Source organism: Lithobates pipiens, unplaced genomic scaffold (assembly GCF_037356315.1).
Source record: "Lithobates pipiens isolate NorthernLeopardFrog02 unplaced genomic scaffold, aLitPip1_a1.2 Scaffold_3, whole genome shotgun sequence".
NCBI classification, from domain to species: domain Eukaryota; kingdom Metazoa; phylum Chordata; class Amphibia; order Anura; family Ranidae; genus Lithobates; species Lithobates pipiens.
In genome coordinates, this window is record NW_027507790.1 from 69,072,968 (window position 1) to 69,082,316 (window position 9,349).

The following is a 9,349-nucleotide window of genomic DNA, read 5'->3' on the forward strand; positions in this document are numbered from 1 at the left end:
CCGTTTATCTGTTACACGTATCAAGTCCTCACGTAGTGTAACTATGATGAAAGGTACATATTACATAGTTGAAAAGATGCGAAAAAGTGAAAAAATGTGGTGAAATTTAGCAGTAAAAAATGCAAAAATAAAAATGGAAATGAGAATAATAATTAAAAATATTACAAAATTAAAAAGGTAATTAAAATAAAGAGTGTCCCTCAAAAAGGTGGTTATAAATTAATGAGGTGTCCTCTGCGAGTGAAAGTGAAGTGAAGGGTGGAGGAAATTTCAATTGTTGTTCCCGGTGCTCTGTGGCTATTTTTATGCAGTTGCTCTCACCAGAGTTATGGCCCCTTCCGGGGTGGATCAACCTTCACAGTATCAGCCACTGTGTAGCTCTCTGGCTGGCCTCTATTGCGGTTCCGGGAAACCTTCGTACCTCCGTTCTTATGCCGTGTTCGGTTATATGTAATGAATAAGAGGCATATCCATGGTGCAGTACGTCTTATAAAACTTCGTATTTATTATATAGGCAAAAGTACTACTCACAAACATCCGTTCATATGCTTATAGTGAAAAGGAAAGATTCCGTTCGGCTAGCACGCCTTCTGAGTTAGCAGTGTATGCTTCGTGGCCACGCCCTACGCGTTTCGTCATCAAAGACGTCCTCTGGAGCGGCCATTTGCATACACCTTTTCCCATTTATAGGGTGTAGTGTGTCACCACGCATGTGCGGATAATCCCGCGGCCATTTTAATTGAGGGAATGCCCTCTGCTGGTATTATACTGAAAATTTAAACCACGCATGTGCAGGTAATCCCGCGGCCATTTTAATTGAGGGAATGCCCTCTGTTGGTGTAAACATAAATATAGAAGTATATATTGCCGGGACACACTATTCCCTAATCTATAAGGGAAAATTAACATTCCAAATATTGCATACAGTTTAATATAAAACGGAGCAAAACAAAAACGAACAATTAATTATGTGAAATTAATTAAAACAAAGCGAGACCAATTAAAAATGTACATAATTTAAGTATAACGAAAAGACCTCAATATTTTAATTATGATATAGATATGTATTAAAAATATTAATATTGAAAATATATTTTATTATTAGGAACTGGGATATTTGGGATTTGAGGAGATTTAGAAAAGGAATCTAAAAGGGTGTTCTACCGAAGGTGTATGTTTTATTACCTAGGGAATATTTATTACTGGAGAAGGTTATATGAATATTAAGATTGTGGGAGAAGAGTATTTGTTTTGCTTGTATTAAAAATTCTTTAGTAGGCTAAAAATATTAGAACTGGAGAATATAAGATATAATAGACTGAAAAAACTGGTAAAAAATATATAATTGGTAAAAAATATAAAAAAGAGGGAAATGTATGTAATAATAATAATAGTAATACTGTGTTAAAAAGTAGGTTAAAAAGTGGTTAGGAAGGTGTATTTGAAAGGAGCCAAACACCAAAATGGGGTGTTCTTAGTACTTATTTGTTACGTTAAGGAGATAGTTTGAAGAGAAGCAGGATGGACTGTTCTTTTTGTGGATTATTTGTTATTTTTTGTATGGGAACTTTGAATGAATAACATTCGACCCATTTGTAAAGTGGATGAATAAGGTCCAGGGTGGGGGTAAACTTAAAGATGGATTTAATGGGAATGAATATACCTTTAGTAAAATGAAAAAAGAGAAAGAAAAAATTAACAATTAAAAAATGCGGGTGTTCTAAGACTTATGGTTGAATGTGTTGCATTCGACCTATATAAAAAGTCAAGTAATTGAACATTAAAAATTAGTTAAAAAGCAATTAAGATCTAAATCGATATTCATTCCTGCAGGATGTAAAGTTTCCATGTTAAAAATCCATCTGGTTTCATTCTGTGAGACTTTTATGGTTTTGTCTTCTCCCCTCCAATGACCTTTGATCTTGTCAATTGCGTAGAAAGTCATTTGTCTGGGGTCTCGATTGTGATAGTCTCTGAAATGCCGTGAGACACTATGTTTGTCAAATCCATTTTTAATGTTAGTAATGTGTTCCCTAATTCTTTCGTGTAGTTCTCGCGTGGTTCTCCCCACATATTGCTTGCGGCAGGGGCATTCTATAACATATGTGACGTGGGTGCTTCTGCAGGAAATAAGTTCTTTTATGGGGAAAGTCCTACCATTGGTAGTAGAGGTGAAAGTGGTGGTTTTTCTATTAGTTTTTCTACTTTTACGGCAGGGGAGGCATTGACCGCACTTGAAAAATCCTTTCAAGTGTTTTGCAATCCTTATTTCTCTTGGTGGGTCAATTGTGTTTTTGACCAATTTATTTCTTAAGTTAGGAGCTTTTCTGTAGATAAAAGAGGGATTATTGGGTAAAATTTGCTTCAGAGTATCGTCTACTTTCAAAATGGGCCAGTGTTTTTTTTATTATTCTTTCTATTTCCTTGTGTTGTCTACTGAAACCCGTGAGGAAAGCTGTCTCTATATTCTTTGTTTTTTTCTTGATTGTTGCATTTTCTAACAGTTTTTTCCTTTCCATTCTTGTTATACTCTCTTTAAATTGGTCAAAAACACAATTGACCCACCAAGAGAAATAAGGATTGCAAAACACTTGAAAGGATTTTTCAAGTGCGGTCAATGCCTCCCCTGCCGTAAAAGTAGAAAAACTAATAGAAAAACCACCACTTTCACCTCTACTACCAATGGTAGGACTTTCCCCATAAAAGAACTTATTTCCTGCAGAAGCACCCACGTCACATATGTTATAGAATGCCCCTGCCGCAAGCAATATGTGGGGAGAACCACGCGAGAACTACACGAAAGAATTAGGGAACACATTACTAACATTAAAAATGGATTTGACAAACATAGTGTCTCACGGCATTTCAGAGACTATCACAATCGAGACCCCAGACAAATGACTTTCTACGCAATTGACAAGATCAAAGGTCATTGGAGGGGAGAAGACAAAACCATAAAAGTCTCACAGAATGAAACCAGATGGATTTTTAACATGGAAACTTTACATCCTGCAGGAATGAATATCGATTTAGATCTTAATTGCTTTTTAACTAATTTTTAATGTTCAATTACTTGACTTTTTATATAGGTCGAATGCAACACATTCAACCATAAGTCTTAGAACACCCGCATTTTTTAATTGTTAATTTTTTCTTTCTCTTTTTTCATTTTACTAAAGGTTTATTCATTCCCATTAAATCCATCTTTAAGTTTACCCCCACCCTGGACCTTATTCATCCACTTTACAAACGGGTCGAATGTTATTCATTCAAAGTTCCCATACAAAAAATAACAAATAATCCACAAAAAGAACAGTCCATCCTGCTTCTCTTCAAACTATCTCCTTAACGTAACAAATAAGTACTAAGAACACCCCATTTTGGTGTTTGGCTCCTTTCAAATACACCTTCCTAACCACTTTTTAACCTACTTTTTAACACAGTATTACTATTATTATTATTACATACAATTCCCTCTTTTTTATATTTTTTACCAATTATATATTTTTTACCAGTTTTTTCAGTCTATTATATCTTATATTCTCCAGTTCTAATATTTTTAGCCTACTAAAGAATTTTTAATACAAGCAAAACAAATACTCTTCTCCCACAATCTTAATATTCATATAACCTTCTCCAGTAATAAATATTCCCTAGGTAATAAAACATACACCTTCGGTAGAACACCTTTTTAGATTCCTTTTCTAAATCTCCTCAAATCCCAAATATCCCAGTTCCTAATAATAAAATATATTTTCAATATTAATATTTTTAATACATATCTATATCATAATTAAAATATTGAGGTCTTTTCGTTATACTTAAATTATGTACATTTTTAATTGGTCTCGCTTTGTTTTAATTAATTTCACATAATTAATTGTTCGTTTTTGTTTTGCTCCGTTTTATATTAAACTGTATGCAATATTTGGAATGTTAATTTTCCCTTATAGATTAGGGAATAGTGTGTCCCGGCAATATATACTTCTATATTTATGTTTACACCAACAGAGGGCATTCCCTCAATTAAAATGGCCGCGGGATTACCCGCACATGCGTGGTTTAAATTTTCAGTATAATACCAGCAGAGGGCATTCCCTCAATTAAAATGGCCGCGGGATTATCCGCACATGCGTGGTGACACACTACACCCTATAAATGGGAAAAGGTGTATGCAAATGGCCGCTCCAGAGGACGTCTTTGATGACGAAACGCGTAGGGCGTGGCCACGAAGCATACACTGCTAACTCAGAAGGCGTGCTAGCCGAACAGAATCTTTCCTTTTCACTATAAGCATATGAACGGATGTTTGTGAGTAGTACTTTTGCCTATATAATAAATACGAAGTTTTATAAGACGTACTGCACCATGGATATGCCTCTTATTCATTACATATAACCGAACACGGCATAAGAACGGAGGTACGAAGGTTTCCCGGAACCGCAATAGAGGCCAGCCAGAGAGCTACACAGTGGCTGATACTGTGAAGGTTGATCCACCCCGGAAGGGGCCATAACTCTGGTGAGAGCAACTGCATAAAAATAGCCACAGAGCACCGGGAACAACAATTGAAATTTCCTCCACCCTTCACTTCACTTTCACTCGCAGAGGACACCTCATTAATTTATAACCACCTTTTTGAGGGACACTCTTTATTTTAATTACCTTTTTAATTTTGTAATATTTTTAATTATTATTCTCATTTCCATTTTTATTTTTGCATTTTTTACTGCTAAATTTCACCACATTTTTTCACTTTTTCGCATCTTTTCAACTATGTAATATGTACCTTTCATCATAGTTACACTACGTGAGGACTTGATACGTGTAACAGATAAACGGATTTTTTTATATATATTTTTTATATATATATATTTTGTACACAAATTTCTTTTATATATACTAAGCTTATAGGTTTGTCACAAATACCAGAATTTGTTCACCAGCACCTTGCACTTTATATAATTTTATTGTACGCTGTTACAATTGCTTAATGATTTATGCATTTAGGATCCGTTATGACACTTATGGTCCCTAAAGGACACAATAATTGTTGACACTTATTGACACATACACATCTATTTTATTTTATTTTATTTTATTATCCAGCTTGCTGGAAATTTCTTGCTAATTGTATACCTTAGTCTCCAATTTTTAAAGGGTATAGCGCCAATCCTATTTCCCCCCCCCCCCCTCCCTATGGACAGATTCTCACACCTGAGCTGTGGATCTCTACAGCTCCTCCAGAGTTACCAAGGGCCTCTTGGCTGCTTTTTTGAATAATGCTCTCCTTGCCCAGTCTGTCCCAGTCTGGATCACACATGGAAGTTATGTCACTAGCACTGGGATCACCAGGTACCTCACTTCCTTCACCTGCCCTTGGGGTTTGTTTGTTTTTTGTCACCCTAGTTAGTCCCTGAATCTCTGGACAGGATCGGTCTGTCATGATTTCAGGATGTTGTACCCTATCATCTTTTGTTTGTCTTGATGTGAGGTGCTCCTCCAATCTCACATTGACCCCACCACTACAGGTTCTATGAAATACAAAAAAACTGTGCTCAGAAAATGAAGAAGGCTACAGTTTGGGTGGGATAAACACAATAGACAATAAAGAAAAAAAAAAAAACTGCGCCCGCAATAAGTTCAACCAGGTACCGCAAACCGGAAATAATAAACTAATATACCTAAATAATAAATTTGAATAATATGTTGTGTGGTGAATCTTATCTGTGATAATTTAGCCAATCAAAATTATATAAAATATATATTGTACCATATATTATTAAAGAAAAAATGATTCTAACGTGAAGTGTTAATATTATGTGATATATTCCCATATTGATTAATATACATAAAAATATATAATTTTAAAAAATTGCTAAATTAAAAGCAACATAAAAGATATATATATTTATATAATAGAGACAATTTTTAAGCCCATCCCTGTTTGTCAAAAACAGGCATCAAGGCACACAGATCTAACCCATTAACACATGGAGTATATAAAAATTAAAAACAATAAAAACTATTTTTTGGCCGCATTCTTACATATCAAAAAAACAACAACATCCAGAATAGTAACAACAGGCTCTATGCCTTTGCAAGTCATACCCCACACTTTCTATTGATCACATTCATTTTACATTTCATACAGATTGGAACTTGCATCATCATGCAACTCGCATTTCCTTCTCTCCCCTCGAGTGTGGTATTTTCCTCTTGGCTGCCCGCAGCTCTACACCCTCACAGCTCCTGGCAGGGATATTTCCCAGCTTTCTTCAACTATCAGGTTTTAGCATCCCATGACCAACTTTAGAGCTGATATGTAAGTAATTTTAGGTTGTTTGGTTTTCTCCTCCCCCTACATCCTTATTTAATTTATTGGAGTAAGTTGGAATATTTTTTTTAAAGATACACATTCTGCTATTGCTTCTGAAGAAGCGGAACTTCATGCATGAAACGCATCAAGATTTTAAATGCAGTTTTTTATTCAATCACGCATTTACATTATGCCCTTTTCTTTGATTTTATGTATCATGTGCAATGTGTATTTATATGAACAAACGTCCTCATTATTGTGCAATTTATTTATTTTTGTCTAACACACATCTCACTCAAAGTTCCAAATCCCCTTTTTTTCTTAACGATTAATAGGGATGGAGGTGTATGCTCATTTGACCTTGACCATATACCTCATTTAAAGTCCCAAAAATCCCCCCTTTTAGACTTCAGTACAACCAACCTGGCCTTTGATGGATTGAAGTTTGGACAATCCCTGCTGAGACTCGATCCATCTATGGCCAGCTTAGGATTGCCCAATGTCTCCTCCCGAAAGCAGGCAATACCTTCTGATAAGCAATATGTAGCCCTCCCTGGAAGTTTGATTAGAATTACCATAGACCGGAGGCTGGAACATTGGTAAGCATTCCTTGTCTCCCAACACAATTTGAATATTTACATTAAATGTGTATGTATTCTATTAAATATATAGTGTAACCTACATAAATATTTTTAGAGGGACAGTAAGTCCCTTGAATGAGTCACTGCTTACCAGCTATCTACTTCTCTGGGTAAATTGTAGCTTGAGCTATGGAGCCTGTAAACAAAAAGCTTTTCTTTCTCATTCACTGAAAAGTTTAACCATGTTTACTAGTAATTACTTTCAAGATCATTTTGTCTTCAATAAAGACTTTTTCTACAACCTGCTTGAGCCAGTGTCTTGTGTAGCTACCCATATCTGTGTTAGCCATAGAGCACCTTCTAGGTCCAGAGCCATGCGATAACCTTTGGTGTGACCCAGTCTCTGAAGACTCATTCTATAAGTAGGTGGTATCAGACAATTTGGAGGGTTTATTAGAATTATGGATGCAATTATTAGTAAGGCAGGCCATAGACAATGCATTTTTTTTCATTCAACCATTGGGTTGAATGAAAACAATATATATATTTTATCCATCAACACTGGGCTATTGTATTCTGACAGTGGGGAGAGTTCCCTGCTGTCAGAATGCAATTATCTGCATTGCCAGCTAAGCTGATCGCACTGATCAAGTGTAAAATCCCTGATAGGCTGGTTGTACAGAACTCAATCAATAGATCGAGTTCGGTACAACCAGCCTGCTCATGAATGGATCAAAATTCAGCCAGTCCCTGCTGAGTTGGATAAACTTTGAACCATCTATGACTAGCTTAAGGCTGATAAATTAAGTACTGTGTTGTTAGGGTGGAGAGTCACACACACATTCTATTCTTTCAGCAGTTGGTTTGTGAGTGCTAAAGGTTTTTGCTTTGTATTAGAGAGATGTCCCTGTTTGAGGTGCAACATATGAGATCCTAAATGACCATGGAACATTCCTGCTGTATTGGGTCTCACCAGCTTACGATCCACTAACAGTTCTGGGGTGAGTCTTCCTTAGCTCTGCTAGGTGCCCTCCACTGCTCTAGCCCCAGAGGATTTATCCACAGTTATGCGGTTTTATTGGTCAAATTGCATTATTGATTGCCAATTCTGACTGCTGAGTTGATAAGTGCACCTCAATGCCTTTACCTGCAAAATCATTATCTGACTTGCCTGCAGCTTTAGTGGCCTCTGAGCTTGGTCATAGACCAAACTCACTTTACTCTTTGGTTCCTAACAGAAATTTACTAAAATACAAAAGAAAATTGTGAATGGATAATGCTTGTAAACCAACCCCTTGCCTGTAACATTTACTAACAGGTCTGCCTGCATTTTAAATGTATATTTTCATTTACTTCCCAAAAAAACCAAACACTAAATCATGGGATATTAGTTTGCATTTTGTAAAAATATGTTATCTTACCATCTGCAGCAACGGTCCACACATTAGGTTTTTTATAGTATACGTTTTTTTTTTTTATAGGAAATCCAGCACCCCAATCCCCTTCACAGGTCCTTTTCCTTTTCTTCTTCCTTCAGAGGAGGGCAGATGCAAAATAATGCAGACAGCAGTGCCAAATAATTACATGGTTTCAAGCTTTGGAGCGTTCTCCTGTAAGCCCAAGCTGGCACTTGTCCACAATGATAAGCCCAACTTGAACTCAAAGAGATTTTCTGCGATTAGAAGTGAGTATTGTAGCAAGAGCTGCTTCTTTATTTTAAAACAAAATAGGCAATTTAAAGGTCACTGTCAGATCCCTAAACAAATAAAAATACCAGTGCAAGAGAAGAGCTATTATGCCGCGTACACACAACTGGACTTTCCAGCAGACTAGGTCCGACGGTGTGCCCGATGGACTTTTCAGTGGTGTTCCGACAGACTTTCCGAATGAACGGACTTGGCCACACACAATCACACCAAAGTCCGACTGATTTGAACATGATGACGTATGACCGGACTAGAATAAGGAAGTTCATAGCCAGTAGCCAATAGCTGCCCTAGCGTCGGTTTTCGTCCGTCGGACTAGCATACAGACAAACTGATTTTTCGACCGGACTCGAATCCGTCATGTTCTAAATCTAAAGTCTGTCTGCAAAGGTCCGATGAAGCCCACACACAATCGAATTGTCTGGCGGATTCGTTCCGTCTAACCTTTGCTGTTGAAAAGTCCGGTCGCGTGTACACGGCATCACAATCACTCCTCTGTCAACCCATGTCTCATACCTTCGTCCATTCTAATGGTGTAGTCTCTGTCAGTGTCTTTGAGAGTGTCGGATGACCCGTGCTTTGGTTCCAATGCACAACCCCTATGTTGGACCTTAATATAAGGCCTTCTTTTATGACAGTATCCTATCCCTAAAGTAAATAAAAAGGATGCTGAAAAATGCAAAAGAGACAAACAAATAAATATTTACTTTGGCAAACTTTAAATAAAGAACAGTCCCCTTTGC